Consider the following 23,358-nt stretch of genomic DNA (forward strand, 5'->3'; position numbering starts at 1 on the left):
GTGAAGGACCTGTTCAAAGAGAACTACAAACCACTGCTGAATGAAATAAAAGAGGACACGAACAAATAGAAGAACATTCCATGCTCATGGGTTGGAAGAATCAATATCATGAAAATGGCCATACTGCCCAAGGTAATTTATAGATTCAATGCCATCCCCATCAAGTTACCAATGACTTTCTTCACAGAATTGGAAAAAACTACTTTAAAGTTCATTTAGAAACAAAAAAGAGCCTGCATTGCCAAGACAATCCTAAGCCAAAAGAACACAGCTGGAGGCATCACGCTACTTGACTTCAAACTATACTACAAGGCTACAGTAACCAAAACAGCATGGTACTGGTACCAAAATAGAGACATAGACCAATGGAACAGAACAGAGACCTCAGAAATAATACCACATATCTACAACCATCTGATCTTTTACAAACCTGACAAAAACAAGAAATGGGGAAAGGATTCCCTATTCAATAAATGGTGCTGGGAAAACTGGCTAGCCATATGTAGAAAGCTGAAACTGGATCCCTTCCTTACACCTTGTACAAAAATTAATTCAAGATGGATTAAAGACTTAAATGTTAGACCTAAAACCATAAAAACCCTAGAAGAAAACTTAGGCAATACCATTCAGGATATAGGCATGGGCAGGGACTTCATGTCTAAAACACCAAAAACAATGGCAACAAAAGCAAAAATTGACAAATGGGATCTAATTAAACTAAAGAGCTTCTGCACAGCAAAAGAAACTACCATCAGAGTGAACAGGCAACTTACAAAATGGGAGAAAATCTTTGTAATCTACCCATCTGATAAGGGGCTAATATCCAGAATCTACAAAGAAATTAAACAAATTTACAAGAAAAAATCAAACAACCCCATCAAAAAGTGGGTGAAGGAGATAAACAGACACTTCTCAAAAGAAGACATTTATGCAGGCAACAGACACATGAAAAAATGTTCATCATCACTGGCCATCAGAGAAATGCAAATCAAAACCACAATGAGATACCATCTCACACCAGTTAGAATGGCAATCATTAAAAAGTCAGGAAACACTGGTGCCGGAGAGGAGTGAAGAAATAGGAACACTTTTACACTGTTGGTGGGACTGTAAACTAGTTCAACCATTGTGGAAGACAGTGTGGCAATTCCTCAAGGATCTAGAACTAGAAATACCATTTAACGCAGCAATCCCATTACTGGGTATATATCCAAAGGATTATAGGTCATGCTACTATGAAGACACATGCACACGTATGTTTATTGTGGCACTATTCACAATAGCAAAGACTTGGAACCAACCCAAATGTCCATCAATGATAGACTGGATTAAGAAAATGTGGCACATATACACCATGGAATGCTATGCAGCCATATAAAAGGATGAGTTCATGTCCTTTGTAGGGACATGGATGAAGCTGGAAACCATCATTCTGAGCAAACTATCACAAGGAAAAAAAACCAGACACCGCATGTTCTCATTCATAGGTGGCAACTGAACAGTGAGAACACTTGGACACAGGCTGGGGAACATCACACACTGGGGCCTTTTGTGGGGTTGGGGAAGGGATAGCATTAGGAGAAATACCTAATGTAAATGACAAATTAATGGGTACAGCACACCAACATGGCACATGTATACATATGTAACAATCCTGCACATTGTGTACATGTACCCTAGAACTTAAAGTATAATTTTAAAAAATTATTAAAATGTAGCGTATCTCCTGTTAAACCTTTGCATTCATTTTCTCCATCTAATTATCTGCTTCTATACCCAGTGGTTTGTCCTGTCTTTACTTCCCATTAAATTTTGCATCAGGTCCTGTATTTTAACTTTATACAATCACTCTATTTTGGTTGCCTTCAAGGATCTAAGATTTTGTCTTGCAAACTCTCTCAGTTCTGTCATAATAAAGAACAGGACTTTGGCCACAGACATGATCAGGGCTTGAGCCCCAGCTGTGCTCACAGCCTCTGTGGTCTTCAATTTGCTGTCCTTAAACTAGAAACCACAAGTCCCATAGGGATTGTTGTAAGATTTAACAAGATAATAAATATAAAGTTATTTTTACTGTAGCTGATACATTGTTAGTACTTAATCAATGTTAACGTATAATACACATATACGCCTGTATGTATATATATACATATATATACACACATATATATGGCAAAATAGTTGAAATATGAAATGTGATTAAAATAGCATCAAGAGAAACAATATCTCATGATGATTAGGTTATGACTCTGGAACCAGACTGCCAGGGCCAAATCTGCTCTGGCTATTTGGGTGACTTCGTTCAAGTAAGTTAGTTTCTCAGTGTATCCATTGCCTGATCTATAAAAAGGAGTATTTATAGTGACCAACTCATAGATTTGTTGTAAGGATTTAGAAAAATACTTTGCACACAATAGCATTTAATAAGCATTTTCAAATAATTCCTTTCATGGAAAGAAAATGTGAATATGTGTTATCATTATACAACTGAGGACAGTTTTCACTTATGATTTATAATTCAGAATTACGTATAAAATTCAGCAAATATCACACTGCTAAACTTGAATACTGTAATAATATATTTTTAAAGAATTTCAGCATTATCTCAGGGTTCACAAGCTTATAAGTAAAAAAGGTATCAACAGTTGAAAGCTGTCATAAAATAATACCTGTAATACCTATAATGCATGCTTTAAAGTATGTTTTCTTCTGAAGAGAGTGCTTGAAAAAGATTAGGGGGAAGTATCCCCAGATTTAACCTATATATCTATAAAACATTTTCTCTGTTTAAGGATGAAATAGTAGGCCCAGTCCATAAAGTCCTCATTTAATATTTGTTTTATATGTAGAAAGAGACAAAAGGGCATTGTTAGGCTATGTCATTGGTATTTAGAATTTTACATTTAGGGTCAGAAAAGAACTATACATAGTTGAGAGAAACAACATGATTACAAACTTGTTAACAACTCCAACTACCCCATCAACATACACACGCACACGCACACATGCTCATACAATGTGTTCTCTCATTTTGCACTTGTATTTGAATGGGAAGGGATTAAGAAGTAAAGTGTAGAACAACATCACCCAATAGAAATTAAATGTGAGCCACAAATGCAACATATATATGTATATTTTTAATTTTCTATTGGCCACATTACAAAAGCAAAAGTAAACAGGTGAAATTCATTTTAATATTCTATTTTATTGAACACAACCAATCAAAAATAAAAAACAATATCAAAAATATTATTTTGATATTTAGTCATATTTAATAAACATGTTATATTTTTATCTAATTCATTAAATAAATGTATTATACTGATTTAAATCATTATTAAATAAAACTAATGATAAAGTTTTTTATATTTTGTTTCATACGAAGTCTTCAAAATCCAGAGTATATTTCACACTTAGAGCCCATTTCAATTAGAATTAGCTACACTTCCTGTGCTCAATAGCCACCTGTAGCTAGCAGCTGCCAAGTTGGATGGCACAGGTTAGAATAAGTGTTTCTGCTTCTTCCATGGGTCAGAAAGAAATTCCACGGAGTTTTTAAAATTACTCTCCCAACTCTCATAAATTCTATTGGTGGTTAAAAACCTCCAGTGCCAGAACTGGAAGAAAATATGTAGACCTGAAAAATGCCAGATCTGACATATTTAAAGAGAGTGCAACACCCAACAGGATTACAGAAAATGAATAAAAGATTTATGAGGTAATTTTCAGAAATGCTTAAAGGTAGACAAGGACAAAGTTTCAGAATGTAACAGTTCCCACTAATGCTTCCCAACAGCCTAGACTACATTTCATGAGATGTACTTAAGATCCATATATCCATTAGCCTTTCAGTGTCACTGCTAATATTTCATAAACTTCAATATCTCATTCTCTATTATTATTTAATATTTTTTATCATTTGCAAGCCTACAAGGTAACTTACAGACCTAGGAATCAGTACAATCAGCTCTGCTACCAACAAGGCAGAGAAAACAATACCTTTCATGTGGTTTCCTTTGAGTTTTAAAATAAGAGCAAGTTAGAATTTCTTCACTCTGAAAAGTTTGCTCATCTTTCCACAAAAAAAATTTGCTTATTAACTAATTATTTTAGGTTCCACAATGCTTTCTCCATGATATTTTATTCCCTTTTATACTGAGGCACATGCCTGGAATCTTTCTTAGTTAGTTGAGCTTGATAGGGTAGAAATTTCATACACCTTTGATTAACTCTTATGCGTAAACCAAGGACAGAACCAGACCTATGGAATCTTCAGAAGATTCTTCTGGAACTCGTATCTCCCCTGAAAGGCAAAATGCACAGCAAGCCTTAAGCCTGCACTCTTAACATTGAACATAAAGATAATTTTTTTTAACATCGACACAGTCTTTAGAAAACTCATCTACCCTTATAAAATCACATAATACCCAATGTTGACGAATCAACAAATATATTTCTATAGCGCAGGTCTTTCTTCTAAACTCTACAACTCAGTAACCTGTTGACTCTCTGGCATATTTCTCCCAGGCATCTCTATGTTAGGGGTACCTACTATCCCAGTTGTCCAGGAACTACCTCAGTTTAGTCACTGAAATTCCTGCATTCTGGGAAACCCTTCAGGTCCAGGAAACTGAGACAGCTGGTAACTCTTAACATGTTCCACCCTAACTGTATCATATTTGTCTCAAACTTACTCTTATCTTAAATTTCTAAATCTTTGGCGGTCACAAAATTCACATAGACATATATGTTGTGAAAGCAACCTTAGTTTTTTCCCTCCTACTTGCAATTACTATTTTCTTTATTCAAGAAATATTTATTGTCAATTTTGTCAAAGATCAGATGGCTACTGGTGTGCAGATTCATTTCTAGGTTCCTTGTTCTGTTCTGTTGGTCTATGTGTCTGCTATTGTACCAGTTCCATGCTGTTTTGGTTACTGTAGCCATATAAAGTATTTTGAAGTTGGGTAATGTGATGCCTCTGGATTTGCTTTTTTTGCAGTGGGGAAAGGGCTCTTCATTCAATAAATGTTGCTGGGATACCTGGCTAGCCATACACAGAAGAATGAAATTGGACTCTTATCTTTTACCATATACAAAAATTAACCCAGGATGGATTAAATATTTAAATATGAGACCTCAAACTATAAGAATCCTAGAAGAAAATCTCAAAAATACCATTTAGACATTGGCCTTGGAAAAGAATTTATGACCAAGTCCTTAAAAGCAATTGCAACAAAACAATTAATGAGTGGAACCTAATTAAACTGAAGAGCTTCTGCACTTAACAAACTATCAACAGAGTAAACAGACAACCTACAGAATAGGGGAATATATTCACAAACTATGCATCCAACAAAGATCTAATATCCAGAATCCATAAGGAACTTAAGCAAATGAACAACCAAAACCAAATAACTCCATTAAAAAGTGGGCTAAATATATGAATAGATTCTTCTCAAAAGAAGACACACAAGTGGCCAACGAGCATATGAAAAATGCTCTATATCACTAATCAGATAAATGCAAATCAAAAGCACAATGAGATATCATCTCACAACAGTCAGGTGGTTATTATTATTATACCAAAAAGACACATGCACTCATATGTTCATCATAGCACTATTCACAATAGCAAAGACATGGAATTTACCTAGGTGCCCATCAGTGGTGGACTGGATAAATAAAATGTGGTACATATACACCATGAAATACTACACAGCCATAAAAAAGAACAAAATTGGGATGGGCGTGATGGCTTAAACCTGTAATCCCAGCACTTTGGGAGGCCGAGGTGGGCAGATCATGAGGTCAGGAGATCAAGATCATCCTGGCTAACACGGTGAAACCCCATCTCTACTAAAAATACTGAAAATTAGCTGGGGGTGGTGGTGGGTGCCTGTAGTCCCAGCTACTCAGGAGGCTGAGGCAGGAGAATGGCGTGAACCTGGGAGGTGGAGCTTGCAGTGAGCTGAGATCGCGCCACTGCACTCCAGCCTGGGAGACAGAGCGAGACTCTGTCTCAAAAAATAAATAAATAAAATAAAAAAGAACAAAATCATGCCCTTTGCAGCAACATGGATGTAGCTAGCTGCCATCATTTTTAGTGAATTAATGCAGGAAGATAAAACCAAATACCCTTTATTCTCACTTATAAGTAGGAGCTAAACATTGGTTATTCATGGACATAAAGATGGCAACAGTAGACACTGAGGACTACTAGAAGGGGGATAATGGGGGAGGGCAAGGATTGAAAAACAAACTGATGGGTACTATGCTCACTTCCTGGGTGACATGCTCAATTTTACCCCAAATCTCAACATCATGCAATATACTCATGTAACAAACCTAAACATGTACCCTCTGAATCTAAAATAAAACTTGAAATTATTTTTTAAAAGTACATTTTATTGACTATCAATTAGGGATTTATCAGTTAGAAAAGATTTCAAAAATATCCATTTTTGTTGAGTTTACATTTCATTGTAGAAAGACAGAAAATAAATAGAAAAATAATATATAACTTTTCATAAATAGCGATGTAAAAACAAAATAAAACAGAATAAGGGGAATAGGAAGTGCAGTACCTGTGTGTAGAAACTACTGACAGTACCAGCAATAACAAGTTATGCACCTTTTCTATTAAATTTCTGATTCATGGGAGCCAACCCCAGTGCTAGATTCAAGGTGACACTTATTTGTCTTAGTCAGTGATGATAAACTCAAATGCCCTTGCCAAAGGGAATGGATCTCAAGATAGAACCAATTAACTCAAACACTTGTCTGGCAATTGAGTTGCATTCAGATTTAAACACATGGCCTAAATTGACCCAATCAGCCTCAAGAATTTTGATAAAGTTTAGATATTTGTCCCTGCCCAAATCTCATGTTGAATTGTAAACCGTACTGCTGGAGTTGGGACCTAGTGGCAGGTGTTTGGATCATGGAAGCAGATACCTCATGTCTTGGTGCCGTCTTTGTGATAGTTGAGTTCTCATGATATCTTGTCATTTAAAAGTGTGTGCCGTCTCCCCCCACCTCTCTCTCTTGCTCTCATTCTTGCCAAGTGATGTGCCTGCTCCTCCTCTGCCTTCTGTCATGAATGGAAGCTTCCTGAGGCCTCCCCAGAAACAGATGCTGCTATGACATCTGTACCTTCAAAACCATGAGCCAATTAAACCTCTTTTCTTTATAAATTGTTATTTCAGCTATTTCTTTGTATTCATTGAAAGAATGACCTAATACAGATTTACATTCCAATATTGTGTGAGAGGTATCCTTTCTTTTTCATTAGATTTCAACATATAAACTCATTGTCCACCTGCTATTGGTAGCCATTTTTTTGGTTCAAGAAAGAAACCAGAGCTATGTAAAGAGTCAAGAAACAGAGCCAGAGACCAATCTACAACTGGTAGGCCACTATATATTTTTTTTACTTTCTGTTAGGTGACATAAAATATGGACTCATGATTAAAGCCAGTTGACTTTCAGATTCTGTTATTAGCTACATATGTGGTACAGACCTTTTTACCTCAATAAATATCAGTGTACTATTTCTTCTATTCAGAATGTATTTCTTTCTTTATTTACTTGGATGACTGCAAGAGCCAGCATATTTTAAAGTTGGTTTTCTTTTGTTTTGTTTTGTTTTTTTTTACTAAACCACTTCAGCCTGTGTTAGCTATTCCTCTGCTTCAATAGTACCACAACATAAAACTTATCACACATTGCAGGTGTATGTTTATTTTCATTGTATTACATCTAAATTGGAGGAAAGCAACTAAATTATGACTAAGAAGCTTCCTCTCTTAAATATTCTCTTATTCAGTTATACAGTTGTATTTTAAACTCTAAAAATTGATAGATAATGCCTCCGCCATAGTCCTGTTCTATAAATATTAGCTATGTTATTGTACACAAAGGAAAGGTAAAATTTAACCTTGCTTTAGAGTTTCCACTTATTTATTTTGACAACTAAATATAAGACCTAATTTTTCCAGTGAATATGACAAATTTCTGTTTACTAAATTATTTTCTTGTGACATGAATTTGAAAAATAAGTTAAGATACTTTTATTTCTTTTTAGGGAAATAGGTAAGTTTCAAAATTTTAACAATGTATATTTAAATATAAATGCTTTCTCTCACCAAAAGGTAAAGTTTTAAGTCAACTTAAAAATATTCCCGGGCTGGGTGTGGTAGCTCACACCCATAATCCCAGTGCTTTGGGATGCTGAGGCGGGAAGATGGCTTGAGTCCAGGAATTTGAGACCAGCCTAGCAAACATGGTAAAACTCCATCTCTACAAAAAAATTAGCCAGGCATGGTGGCCAAGGCTGCAATGAACTGTGACTGTGTCACTGAGCTCTAGCCTAGGCAAGAGTCAGACCCTGTCCCCTCACACCAAAAAATTATTCACCACAATTATTTCTTTTTCAGGTACTGACATTTCTTCTAAGTCACATTCATAAGCAAAATCGATTGCACAATACAAGTTTTTTGTATGTGTGAAACATATCCCCCCAAAATATATTTTCCCCTTTTCATATAATTTGGATACAAGATGACTCATAGCTAAACCAAATTCTTTGTTTCCCCACCAATAATTTATCTTTAAATCTCTGCTGTGTTCTCAAATTCACACTGAAACTTACATGAGAAACCAACCAGAAAATGAGAAACCTATGCAAATTTTTTTTTTTTTTCCTGGAAAGTGCCGGTAAGAAACAGATTCCACAGTTTTCTAATGATAAAAACAAAAATAAGAGAAAGAGGTCATGTAATTTGTGAAGTAAACATCTTATATTCTTTGAAACTAAATTTCAGCTGCAGCATTAAAATCTAGTTGTCCCTCTAAAGAAGCATATCTTTAGAAAGGTTATAATTTCCTTGCTGCATGTGTTTTGGCCTGCTAATATCAAAGCATCCACACTGTCATATAGAATAGAAAAAAATTTTATGAAAAAATAATCTTCCACCCCAATCTTTCTAACCTCAATTATAATTTCTTGAATCAGCTTCTTTTAAATATTTGTCTTTTTATTTTTTGCTGTTGACAAATGGCTTAAGGTTGTATTTCTTGATTTACCAATTTTAAGCAAAATCTAATTATTCCTTTATAAGAATTGAAAATGGGAGATTTAGCTGACTTAAAAAATCTAATTCACTTGTTTCCACATCTAAAATTGTTCCATGTCTATAATCAGTAAAGTGCTAGTAAATGTTTAACAATAAGCTCAGTGATGAAGAAAAAGGCCCTCATTTGCAGCATTTGCCAATTTCTGCAGTGTGAATACTCCCATTATAGCCAATTTCAAAGTACCAGATGATTGGCTAGAAAAATCTCTAAAAATTTAGCAATCATTTCTTCTGATCCAGTATAGGCCAGCTCTAACACACCCACTAGATAACATCTATTTACACTATTCGTTACCTTTTAAACACTAAATAATACATTTATATTTATTGAGAAAGACTCTTCTCTCAGAACACTTAGCCCTTTCTTCTTCCCTTCCACCTTGAAACTTCATTCAATAATTTCATATTAAGATATTATATATATATTCAAATAGAAAATCGCAATGAAGTCTTCTGCTTTCCCTCTTGATTCTTAAAATTGAACAATGATTAATAACAGTATATAGGTAAAACCATATAGCTATGGTTTACTAAAAAGTCAGATGATGTGTTGATATTCCCATATCACAATATTGGGATATTCTAAGGGCCATATGCCTAGTATCAAGATTACTAACACCCTCATTTGTATAATTCCATCAATTGTTCAAAACGATCAAACACCTTAATTTGCTCCATATTTATAACATGGTTCTCTTAGCTAGGTCTTTTGCTTTTTGGTTTTGTGTTGGATTTGGTTTTTCTTGGAATTTCTAATTACCTTGTGTATGTGCTGTGTGTCTGTGGGCAAAGGATTAGCTTGTGTTTATCATATTCTCATATTTACCCACCTTTTAAATTAGGCTATTTTGTAACATCTCTTTTTATCCCAAGAAACCCGTTTCTCAGAACACTTCTCATCCTTATTCCTATCTGATGACTTTCGTTTGTATCATCTTTGTTACCACCATATTCCTGATTAATTCTCTATCTGCACTATGCTACAGCTGAGCATCTGACAGTGGCTAGAGAAAAGCTATGCTGACTAATCTGTCTCCAAAGTTATGGCACTCATTTTAATTGAGCCTTGAGAGATCGAGATGCCTATTACATTGTCATAATCCCATACAACCCCATTTTCCACACCACAATTTTCTATCTCCTTCTGTTTTCTCAAATATTCATACCTCATTGCCCATCCTCACATCTGACTATCTTCCTTTTGACTGAGAAAATAGAACCTTCCATATATGCACCAGAAAATCAAGCAATCTGTATCTATACCCACATACTTAGCCTTTCATTCTGTTAAAATTGGCACTGGATTCCCTGTCTTGTCTCCTATTTAAAGGCATTAATCTTGGAATACTCTCCTGTTCTTCTAAATCATCAAATATTCCTTTCTATTTAATGTTTCTCATAATGATCCAAGCATGCTACAAATATTCCACCTTACCTATAAAATTAAGAGAATGTTATATTGGCCCAAAGACAGAAAAATGAGCAAGAGAATAAAGAGTAATTTGTGAATCCAGAATTATTTACATGTTAGTTTCATACAGAATAGAGATAGAATTGTAGAATAGCATAGAAATGGTAGACTAGCATAGTGTGGTACTGAGATTATTAGTTTTTATTTCAGAAGAAAATAAATTTGGATCCTTACCTTGCACTGATCACAGAAAATAATACCAGCATTTTGGAAGGCCAAGGCTGGTGGTTTGCTGGAGCTCAGGAGTTCGAGACCAGCCTGGGAAACATGGCAAGACCCTGTTTCTACAAAACCACAAAAATTAGCCAGGCAAAGTGGTGTGCACCTGTAATCCCAGCTACTTGTGAGGCTGATGCAGGAGGATCACTTGAGCCTAGGAGACGGAGTTTGCAGTGAACTGAGATGGCACCACTGCACTCCAGCCTGGGTGACAGAGCAGGACCATGTCTCAAAATGAAAATGAAAACAAAGACAAAAAAACACAAAAAAGCTATTTTATTGTGAAGCTACCAATATTGTGAAGACTTGAGGGGCCAAAATCTCAAAGTGAAATTAAGTCCATAGAAGTGAGCACGATATTTGGCACTAGCTTTTCTCTGCAAGGAATTCATAATTCTAAAGTTGTAACTGATGGGAACAATAGAGCAGTTGTAACTTAAAGTTGTAACTTATGGGAACAATAGAGCAGAAATTAAAAATTAAAGCCCAACCATAAGGAGGGATTGTAGTGAACAGACCAAGCTTTAAAAGGGCTGTACATTAGGAGTAAAAATAAAACAAAATTAGATCAGTTCTCAGAAGAACCAAACCCCATTTTAAAGAAGTTCAGTTCATAGTTAGATTAACAGTAATCTGGCAGTACTCTAACTGCTTCCTTGAAATTTATGGAAGTAGATTCTATTATCCAATGCTTCAATTTTTTTCCTAAAAGTTTCCACAAACAATGAGATTAAAACAAAAATCACCACACATACAGAGATAAGAATTGATCAAATATTTTTTAAAATATTCATAACAGAATAGACATCAAAGCAGAATAGACATTAAGCAGAACAGACATCCAAGATCAAATTCTAAACAGTACAACATCCTAACAGGAAATGAGGTGAAACAGAATTAATATATTCTTCTCCTGGACATAAATATGAAAGCCCTAAATTTAAAAAATTAGCAACTAGATCAGTAGAATATACCAAAAATAATACACAACAACAAAACAGGATTTACTTTAGATATTCAAGGCCAATTAAATTTTAAAATCAGCGTAATTCAACATATTAAGAGAATAATGGAGGAAAAACTATGATTTCATTGGATGCAGACAAACCATTTGAAGACAAACTTAGTAGGACACTCTCTGCAGCTATGGCAGTGGCAGAAGAGGTTGACAGCTGAAATTTATCTTGCAATGACCCTCCCTGCTGCTGGGGTCACAAACCCTTCATTGGAGGAGGAGTATCTGGGAAGGTTCTTTACAAGGTCTTCTATGCCTCCTGTGTCTAGTGATTATCTTATTGTTGTTCTTATACTTAAAAATTTAACTCATTTATTATACAACAGCAGGATCAAATTACAGTCCAAGAGCTGAATCTAGCCCATTCTCTGTTTTTGTAATAAAGACTTATTTGTATAAAAGCACATCCATTCATTTTTGTATTGCCTATGATATAGTATAGACAGAGTTGAATAACTGCAAGAGAGACCTTATGGTCCACAAAGACAAAAATATTTACCATGTGACCCTTTACAGAAAAAGTTTGTTCGAGCTGTTTTAGAAAGGTAGTAGTGTACTTCCTCTATGGGTATGCTATTAGGGTTATTTCTCACTTAATAATAATTAATTTCTGAATGGATATGTATAAAAATAACAGGAATTGATTATATTGCACACTTATCATTGAGAATATTTTTAGAATTGTATATGTATTATGCCTTTTATAAGCCCCATTAAACTCCAGGCACTCTGGCTTCAGAATCTGGACCCTTAACTATTGGAAGATGTATCTTCGTAAGGAGAATTGAAATACAGCTTCTCACTGATGAGCAAATGAGTCCATCAAGCTTTGAGCCCCTCAAAATGCCAGAGTTTTTTAAAGTTCCCTGGGGTTTTAGACCTTGGAATAAATGCTTGGTTACCTTTTACTCCACATCTATATGGGGATAGAGGTTTCTTGATCTAGATTTGCCCTTTTCCTCATGTGGCTTACTCTGAATCCAATTTCTGGTTGCCAGGATCCCCTACAACACCCTCACATCTGCTTCTCCTACCTTATTTTAATATTCATTACACATTTCCATCAGTCTTCTCCTTCCAGATAATTACTGTCTTCTGGTAACCCTCCTACAATGCCCTGTTGTATTGGTCTGCTCCACCAATGTGGTAACATAGCCCTAGGAGGTGAACGATTCTACTTAATCTGCCATTTTGACCGGAAAAACACTGCTGTGTTTTCATTTTATGTGCTTGTTTTTAATTAACTTATTTATTTGTAACAAAACAGTGTATATGGTATATACCATGATGCTTTGATATATACACATGTACACAATAAAATCATTACTACAGTCAAACTAACATATCTATGTCCTTACATACTTACCATTTATTATTTTGGTGAACGCATCAAGCATCTACTCTCATAGCAAACTTCTACCATACAATTTAATATTAAATATAGTCATTTATGCTGTAGATTACATCTCTAGACTTATACATGCTATTTTTAATTGCACAATAGTTCATGGAAAAAAATTAACTCATTTTGAGTATTCTGTTTTTGGTTTCTAATTAATAATTAGTACTTAAGTATTTACACGTTGGGGATAGTAAGTCTCTCTAGTCAGTGCTTGACATCAGTGCCATGTGGAGACTGAAGCAAAATAAAAATTCAGTAATAATGCTCTTTATTTAAATGTTTGATATGTGGTTCATCATGGATGTCCTTACATTAATATTGATTTCTTTAAAATTTCATTGAAATATATTTTATATTGATCACTGTGTATTTTGCTATACCCTTAAAATTTGGGAGTCCTAGCTAAGAACAATCAGACAAGAGAAAGAAATGAAGGGCATCCAAATGTGAAAGGAAGAAGTCAAATTATCATTGTTTATAGATGACATGATCTTATATTTGGAAAAACCTAATGACTCCAGAAAAAAACAATTAGAATGACAAACAATTTCAGTAAAGTTGCAGGTTACAAAGTAAATGTACAAAGTCAGTAGCATTCCTGTGTGCCAACAGTGAACAATCTGAAAAAGCAATTTAAAAAAGTAATTTCATTTACGATAGCTACAAATAACATAAAATATCTAGGAATTAATAAAAGAAGTGAAAGATCTGTACAACGAAAATTATAAAACATTGAAAGAAATTGAAGAGGACACAGAAAATTGGAAAGATATTTCATTTCTATGGGTTGGATGCATCAATATTGTTAAAATGTCCATACTATCCAAAGCAATCTACAGATTCAATGTAGCCTATCAAAATAACAGTGGCATTCATAGAAATATAACACATAATCCTAAAATGTATATGGAGCCACAAAAGATCCAAAACAGCCAGAGCTATCCTGAACTAAAGAAAAAAACTAATGAATCACATCACCTGACTACAGATTATACTACAAGAGCTATAGTAATCAAAACATCATAGTATTGTCATAAAAACAGATACATAGGCCAATTGAACAGAATAGAGAACTCAGAAACAAATCCATATTTCTACGGTGAACTCATTTTTGACAAAGGTTACAGGAACATACACTGAGGGAAAGGATAGTCTCTTCAATAAATGGTGCTTGGAAAACTAAATATTCATATGCAGAAGAATGAAACTAGATTTCTATCTCTCACCATATACAAAAATCAAACATAATAGATTAAAGTCTTAAATATAAGACCTCAAACTATAAAACTGCTAAAGGAAAACTTTGGAGAAACTCTCCAGGACATTGAACTGGCAAAGATTTCTTGAGGAATACCCAAAAAGCACATGCAGCTAAAGCAGAAATGGACAAATGGGATCACATCAAGTTTAAAAGTTTCTGCACAGCTAAGGGAAAAAAAATCAACAAAGTGAAACAACAGTCCATGGAATGAGAGAAAATATTTGCTAACTATCTGTCTTACAAGGGATTAATAACCAGAATATATTAAAAGCTCAAACGACTCTGTAGGAAAAAATCTAGTAATCTGATTTAAAAACGGGCAAAATATCTGTATAGACATTTCCCAAAAGAAGACATACAAGTACAAAACAAGTATATGAAAAGGTACTCAACATCATTGATCATCAGAGAAATTCAAATCAAAACTACTTTGAAGGCTGGGTGCTATGGCTCTCGTCTGTAATCCCAGCGCTTTGGGAAGCCGAGATGGGTAGATCACCTGAATTCAGGAGTTCAAGACAACCTGGGCAACATGATGAAATCCTGTCTCTACAAATATACAAAAATTAGCCTGTACATACCTGTAGTCCTAGCTACTCGGGAACCTGAAGCAGGAGAATCACTTGAGCCAGGGAAGGTTAAGACTGCAGTGAGCCGGGACCACGCTGCCGCACTCCAGCCTGGGCAACAGAGGGAGAGTCTATCTTAAAAAATAAATAAATAAATAAAAATCACTACAATGAGATATCATCTCACCCTAGTTGAAATGGCTTTTGTCCAAAACACAGGCAATAACAAATGCTGATGAGGATGTGGGAAAAAGGGAACCCTCACACACTGTTGGTAAGAATGTAAAGTAGTACAGCCGCTTGGAGAACAGTTTGGAGGTTCCTCATAAAAACTGAAAATAGACCTACCATAGGATTGCTGCATCACATGGTAGCTCTATTTTTATTTCCTTCTTTTCCCAAAAGAAAGGAAATCAGTATATCAAAGAGGTATCTGCACTCCCACGTTTATTGCAGCACTGTTCACAATAGTCAAGATTTGGAAGCAACCTATGTGTCTACTAATAGAGGAATGGATAAAGGAAATGTGCTACATAGGCACAATGGGGTAGTATTCAGCTACCAAAAAAGAATGAAATTATGTTATTTGAACAATATGTATTGAACTGGAGGTCACTAGGTTAAGTGAAATAAGCCAGGCACAGAAAGACAAACATCACATGTTCTCACTTATTTGTGGGAACTAAAAATTAAAACAAGTGAACTCACAGGGAGAGAGAATAGAATGATGGTTACCAGAGGCTGAAAAGGATGGTGGGGTTGAGAAGTGGGGATACTTTAATGGGTACAAAGATACAGTTAGACATAATGAATAAGATCTAAGATGTGATGGCACAACAGAGTGACAACAGTCAACAAGAATTTATTCTACCTTTTAAAATAACTGAAAGAATATAGTTGGATTGTGTATTAGTCTATTCTCATGCTGCAAACAAAGACACACCTGAGACTGGGTAATTTATAAAGGAAAGAGATTTAATTGTCTCAGTTCATCCTGTCTGGTGAGGCCTAAGGAAACTTACAATCATGGCAGAAAGGGAAGCAAACAAATCCTTCTTCACAGGGTGGCAGGAAGGAGAATGAGTGCCCAGCGAAGGAGGAAGCCCCTTATAAAACCATCAGATCTTTTGAGAACTAACTCACTATCACAAGAACAGGATTAGGTAAACCATCCCCATGATTCAATTATCTCTGCCTGGTCCCTCCCATGACACTTGGGGATTATGGGGACTACAATTCAAAATGAGATTTTGGGTGGGGACACAGGCAAACCATATCAGATTGTTTTACAAACAATCTGATATGATTTACCCTGATGTGATTATTACGCATCGTATGCCTGTATCAAAATGTCTCATGTAACCCATAAATATATATGCCTACTATGTACCCACAAAAATTTAAAATTAAAAAACAAAATAAAATGCACCCATGCTGGGCAAAATATGCATATATACACATATATGCATATATGCACATACACATATATGCATATATGCACATATACACATATGCATATATGCACATATACACACATATATGCATATATGCGCATATACACACATATATGCATATACGCGCATATACACACATATAGGCACATATATGCACATATACACACATATGGGCACATATATGCATATTATACATATATACACACATATATGCATATTATGCATATATGCACACATATGCATATTATGCATAAATACACACACATACATATATATGCATGTATACATATACGTATATACACATATACACACATATATGCATATATACACACATATATGCATATATACACATATATACATATATACATATACACATATGTATATATGTGTATATATACATATATATGCATATGTGTGTGTGTGTATATATATATATATATAGTGCCCCAGCCAAGTTTCTCACTAACCTTAACCTTGTTCCAACCCTGTTTGACATGTTTCTCAAAGCTCTTGATTATATGATATCCTCCTTCAGGGATAATCATATAACCATAAATAAATATCTACATAAAAATAATTCTGTAAAAACACCTAGAGTCAAAACTTATATGCCTATACTTCTTATGTGAGCCAATATAGCACATTTAAATATTTGTCTTTTAAGATTAAAGTATTACCCTTTCCAACAGCCCTGTATCAAATCAAAATTAAGAGTTTTCTTGTTTTTTTTTTTTTTTTTGAGACGGAGTCTCGCTCTGTCACCCAGGCTGGAGTGCAGTGGCGCGATCTGGGCTCACGCAAGCTCCGCCTCCCGGGTTCACACCGTTCTCCTTCCTCAGCCTCCCGAGTAGCTGGGACTACAGGCACCCGCCACCATGCCCGGCTAATTTTTTTTTTTTGTATTTTTAGTAGAGACGGGGTTTCACCGTGTTAGGCAGGATGGTCTCGATCTCCTGAGCTCGTGATCTGCCCACCTCAGCCTCCCAAAGTGCTGAGATTACAGGCGTGAGCCACCGCGCTGGGCCTCAAAATGAAGAGTTTTCATACAATGTGTAAGGACACATAATTCATTAAACCATTAGCAATTTGTATTATTTGAAAATTTTCTACTATGAAAATTAATTGATAAAAGGACAGAGAAGAACTAAGCTTTAATTGGAGCAGAGAGAAGAAACTTGCTCAAGCAAGAGAGGAGATTAAACCTTATAGGTACAGAGCTGGAATCCCAAAATTAGCATGAGATGAATGATTGGCTTCAGATGGGGCATTCTGAAAGCCATGAAAAATGAGATGTGAGAATAATAAAGTCAAGCTTCTACTTTTGCTTGAACTAATTTTCCTTGCTCTAATTATATACAACGCATCAAATGCATTATCCACAAATAAAGTCCTCTCAGTAAATGTATATTGCTCTAAAAAATGGAATACTCAAAAGTGTTTGTAAATTTTACCTATTTATATTTTAAACAATTTTTCAGAATGCATTTCAAAAATTATATAAAAGCAGAATGCTTCTGCATTAACAAAATCAATAGCAATAATCATAATAAATATTGAGTAATAAGAAAGCCAATATGATAGGCATCCTTATTTGTTATTAATGTTGGCAAGATGGAAGCAGCACATTTACTAATGGAACCGTACAATCATGAAGTATTTTATGCATAACTATCCAAAATAAAATTATCATTTTCCTGGAATGAAAACACTTCAAAATTATAGTGTGCACAGCTCTAAATTGATTCTATAAATGGATTCCAGAAAATCATTTACCAGATGGTTATATTTAGATGCCACTCAAGCTTCCTGAGTACTTCAAAGGTGGAGTCACCTATGCCCATAGCTGTATTAATAGAGAAAAATAAAATACTTAACATCTTTGAAGAGGAATAAATGCTGAGTGTAACAAAAAATACAAAAATACAAGAAAGTTTCCAATTTAATGATATTGATACACACAGGAAAGGCAAATTAGTGTTTTAATTGTTCATCAAGCTTAATTTCATATAAGCAAGTCTCAGTCATCATAATGTAAAATTTTTTCATGTGTATCATGATTGCAATTTTGATTGTCATCAGAATCACTTACTTTGCCTATTTCCTCTCTGAGAGGTAATACAGGGAGTCCTTGGTTAAAAGTACAGATTCTGGAGACAAACCGCTTGCATTTACAGCCTAGGTTTGTGATTTCAGGCAAAGTACTTAACCTCCTGGGTCTGAGTTTCCTCAAATATAGAATAATAATTATAACTTCATAAGGTTTTGACAATTAAATTAGATGATGCAATGCCTGACATAATGAAAGTGCTAAATAATTGTTAATAATAGATGTTAGAATTTTAAAGAATGGTAAAAATACCTAATTGATGTGGCAAATTCACTTTTAGGAAAACACTGTTAACATATGCAGTGGAATATGTCAGACAACACCACAGTTATCACTGTAAAAATAGGTCTCTGTGTGTTATATACACATTTTCTGCTATCTAAAATTCGATAGATTATCTACATAGTAACCACATAGCTGAAGGACAGTACATACCATCTGAACATGTATTTTCTTTGGGAAACAGTTTTCTCTTAAATTCAACTGCTTTATGATATCCCTTAGTGCTCATATGAGTCTACTTAGGAGGAAAACCACGTGTTAGAGACACCAAACCTAAAAGAGATGCTGAAACTTGAAGATGTCATCCCATCACTACTTAAAGCAAAAATATAGAGTGATGGTTTCATCAATATTCAGATGATAACTAACTTAGTAATCAATGCTTTTGCCCTGGATTTTGGAACAGTGTTAGGAATTATAAAATGGCAAACCGTGATCAGTCACCCCAAACATATAGAATTGGCTTACTACAGACTGAAAGCTTGTGAAGGGATACTCTTTAGACAGAAAAAAATATATATGCTTTAAAGACCTGAAACACACTTCAAGAGATGTGGCACAACCTGTTTCCAGGAAATAGAAGCATCATATGAGTTCTTTGACACTGCAAAATGAAATGAGGAGATTAAAAATCTCATTCAACTAGTTCAAGTTCTCTCTCTTTTCCTGCCCCTCCACTAGTGCTCATATGGATCTCCCTGCCTGGAATTCCCTCCCTGACCTGTCAGCTGTTTCTTTTTGGATGATTCTTACTTATTCTTACTTATTATTGATCACTGAAATCTCAACTTGGATATCACTTCTTCCAGGAAGCCAAATCTAGGTTAGGAGCATGCTATGTGTGCAGCCAGCACCCTGAACTTCCTGTACCACAGTATTTGTCACGTTTCATTATCCTGCCTCTCTACCTGTCCATATCCTCACTACATAAAAATGCTTTGAAGTAAGAGATCTTCTACATAATGTCACAATCATATCACCAGAGCCATTCCTGGGTCAGTGCTCAATAAATATTTGTTTAAAATAAAAGTAGAGAAAGAAGGGAAAAAGGAGTAAGAATAAAGGTAGAAGTCAACAAGCAGTGCCTCATTTATTTAAATAATGGCAAAAATGCTGGAAATCCCCAAAACAAGAAGCCACATAATCCCAGACTCAGCTGTGGCACAAAGTGAGGGAAGTTATTTAAGTGGGACCAAAAGGGCTGATTTTGTTTGCTATACAGCTTTTTCAAGCCTGAAGATGAAAATATCCTTAAAACAATTTAATCCTTCTGAAATGATGGAGGAAAACAACTGTTTGTAAAAGCAATCCAGTGATAATTAATAAACATATTGGCAGAGGTTTTTTTCTTTTTCTTCTGAAAAAGCTTTCTTCCAATGGGTGCTCACGAAGGAACACAGAAAGCAGTCCATTGTATTTTTTAAATGTGTGCTTACACCACCTTAGATGTGTAGTTATATATATATATACACATAGACATACATACACATATGTATGTATAGATATCCCATATGTAGTATTTGTGATATCACATATATCTACCACATATGTGGTAGATATATATCACACACACACACACACACACACACACACAGTTAACATATACATGAAACTCTTTAGACTGAATCTCATTTATCTCATTTGTCTTATAATCTATAATTCCTTAATTATTTTTGGATAAAATGAACTGAAGCTCACTGTAAATTTCTCTTACCGGGGGAAATGTGAAATCTCGCTTTAGGATCTGGATTGAGCTTTTCATTTGGGAAGAATCAAATAAGCAGATTAAATATTTTTCTTAAAATGTGTTCTATTTTAACAGCACAACTGAATGTAACAATTGTATTAAAAATTCCTTATAATCACTCTGTAAATTTAAATTATAGTGTACTCCTTTTATTATCTCTTTAAGGAACTGAGCTAAAGAAGTAACAGAACTATTCTTTTTCTCTTCAAAAAGAATTTTCTTGTATCTTCTTTTTTGATATGAATGCAATTGTGAAATGAACTGTGTAGATTCTTCAACTATAATTATGTATAATATTGAAAGTGTTAATGGGAAAAAGGAATAACATCAGAAATAATGAATATGAGAGAAATCTGAATGATGATACATATTTCTTGGAGGCAGGTGACCCAACTCAGAAAAATAACTGTCTTATGAACAGCTGAATATATGTGACCATCCATTTTCCATGTCATTAGATAGCCAATCAACTGAAGTACACAATAAATTTAACCTTTTATTTACCACAAATAATCTGTTTCACTAACATAGTTAAATTGAAATTGTTTGGGTATCATTCATTCATTAGTATCTAGTCCTATTTTGCTCCTCCATATCTATTATCTGTCCTTCTTTCTAACCCAGGAGGTTCATCTGTATGAATCACACAGTCATGGTTTCTCACTCATCTGGCTTCCAGTTGAGTCCGATCAGTGGAGAAACATAGCAGTTTGGAGGAAGAAATAAAGAGGAAGAGCAGAGAGTAAGGTCAGAATATTACCTGGCTTCTTCCTTCCCTTTCAAAATGAGGTCAAACTAGCTAATCCTTTCAATAAGCGTCACCCAAATCCCATTCTATTCCTCTGGGTTCCAATAACCATGCTATCTCTTGCTCCTTTAAGTCTAAGGGTGGTACCAGGTCAGCTGCTGTTGACTCCAGGTTATTTTAGTAGCCTTTATAGTCTCTCCCTTTTGTCTATGTCACTAAACACATCAAGAATTATTCTATTTGCAGTGATCCATATGTTTTCTGTTGAGACAAGATTTATATACAAAACAGATATCTCTATCAATTATCTTGATATGCATTCTTTTTAAAATCAGAATGTTTATGTTATTGACTTAACACTTCCCTTTATTTAGTTATTTTATAAACTCAGACTTATGTATTATACATTTCTCATTAATGTATATTTTTGTCTGGAGGAAAAAAGAAGAAGGAATATGGCCATAAAACATGTAGAATCTTCTTTGCTCTTGCACACACGTGGAAGATTCTCCTCTTCTTTATACTTTATTGGTATTTTTAAAACTGTAAATTAACTCATTTGAATCTATTTTATTTCATTTATCCTGACTTGAAAACTCCTATTAGGTCACCCAGCCTCTATTTCCTCCCATTCCAGAATAACCCAAATCATGTTCAGTAATATATCCTATTTTTGTTTCCAAAGAATCCCGATTGGCCTATGTAGTCTACCTATGCATTTCATTCCTTTGTTCAGGTGGAGCAAGGTTCTTTGGGGCTCAAAAGCCTATAAAATGTGGGGGAATCTCTTTTAAAAAACAATACAAACTGTGAATATGTACAACTAAATATTTATTGAAAATAAAATAATAAAAAAATTTTAAAGCAGACTAAAGGTACTATAAACATAACAGAATTTAGAAAAATAATATAACTTTAATGAACTACAAGAAGTTCATTTCTACAGTACCTTTTCCCTACTTTCTTTTTTTTTTATTGTTGGCTTTTATACAGGGTCACTGTTTCCCAGGCTGAGTTTGGTGGTACAATCATATCTCTCTGCAGCCTCAACACCTTGGGTGCAAGCAATCCTCCCACCTCAGTCTCTTGAGTAGCTGGGACTATACACATACACTGTTATGCCTGGTTAATTTTGAAAAAATTTTGTAGAGACAGGGTCTCTCTATGTGTCCCAGGTTTGTGTCAAACTCCTGGGCTCAAGTGATACTGCTGCCTCAGCTCCCTAAAGTGCTGGGATTACAGGCGTGAGTCACCATGCCTGGCCCATTTTCTCTCCTTTTCAAAATGCATAGCCCTTGATCACCACTTCTTATAGTTTTATAGATTCAATGCCTATAGCAGAATAAAAAAAAAATACTTCAGCCTTTTATCTAGTAAAGTTAAATTCAACTTTAGTTTTTATTATTGCTAATAACTTGTTTTTACTTCTGCTACTGGCCTGTGCCCTACAAATAGAAGAATTCTAATAAATTCTGTTTCATGTAATTCCCAGTTAAAAGGGAAAAATGTATAATTCAATAATACTTGTATATTCTATGGTATGACATGTATTCTAAATAAGAAAAATCTTCCATTTTAGTAAGTTATAGAGGAGAACTGAATCCTTAGCTCACAATTTTACTGATCTGATAGTGGAAGAGTATTCCACAGACTAGTTTCTTATGTTTATATTTTGAATCTTTTTTTCCATCATTAATGACAACTTTCCAGTGCCAAACATGTTAAAATATGTTAATATCATAATTCAATCTATGCAAAATGGGCATTAAGTCAGAAGAAGTCTAGCAAAAACTTCACTGTATCAACTAAAGAGGAAGTAGACTGCAAACCACATAAATGTGCCCCATTAACCCCAAACTAAGAGAACCCCAAACAAAATTCTCCTTAGCAGGAGCTCCCAGAATATTCAAAGGTGCTTGAACATCATCTGCCATGAAGAATAGTGT

At 34.7% G+C, this 23,358-nt stretch overlaps 1 long non-coding RNA gene across 10 annotated transcripts in view; it reads right to left on the minus strand.

The window, feature by feature from the left end:
* The window catches only part of LOC129054622 (uncharacterized), a 406,710-nt gene that overhangs the window by 356,755 nt on the left and 26,597 nt on the right, over window positions 1–23,358 (minus strand). For 8 of the 10 annotated variants that reach the window (XR_010140277.1, XR_010140276.1, XR_010140273.1 and 5 more), the window contains exon 3: window positions 15,087–15,209. This is a non-coding gene — a long non-coding RNA (uncharacterized LOC129054622). Of the gene's footprint in view, window positions 1–15,086; window positions 15,210–18,301; window positions 18,372–23,358 lie in introns of all 10 variants that reach the window. The other 2 variants (XR_010140280.1, XR_010140275.1) reach the window with 2 other exon arrangements.

This window comes from Pongo abelii, chromosome 5 (assembly GCF_028885655.2).
Source record: "Pongo abelii isolate AG06213 chromosome 5, NHGRI_mPonAbe1-v2.0_pri, whole genome shotgun sequence".
In the NCBI taxonomy this organism is placed as follows: domain Eukaryota; kingdom Metazoa; phylum Chordata; class Mammalia; order Primates; family Hominidae; genus Pongo; species Pongo abelii.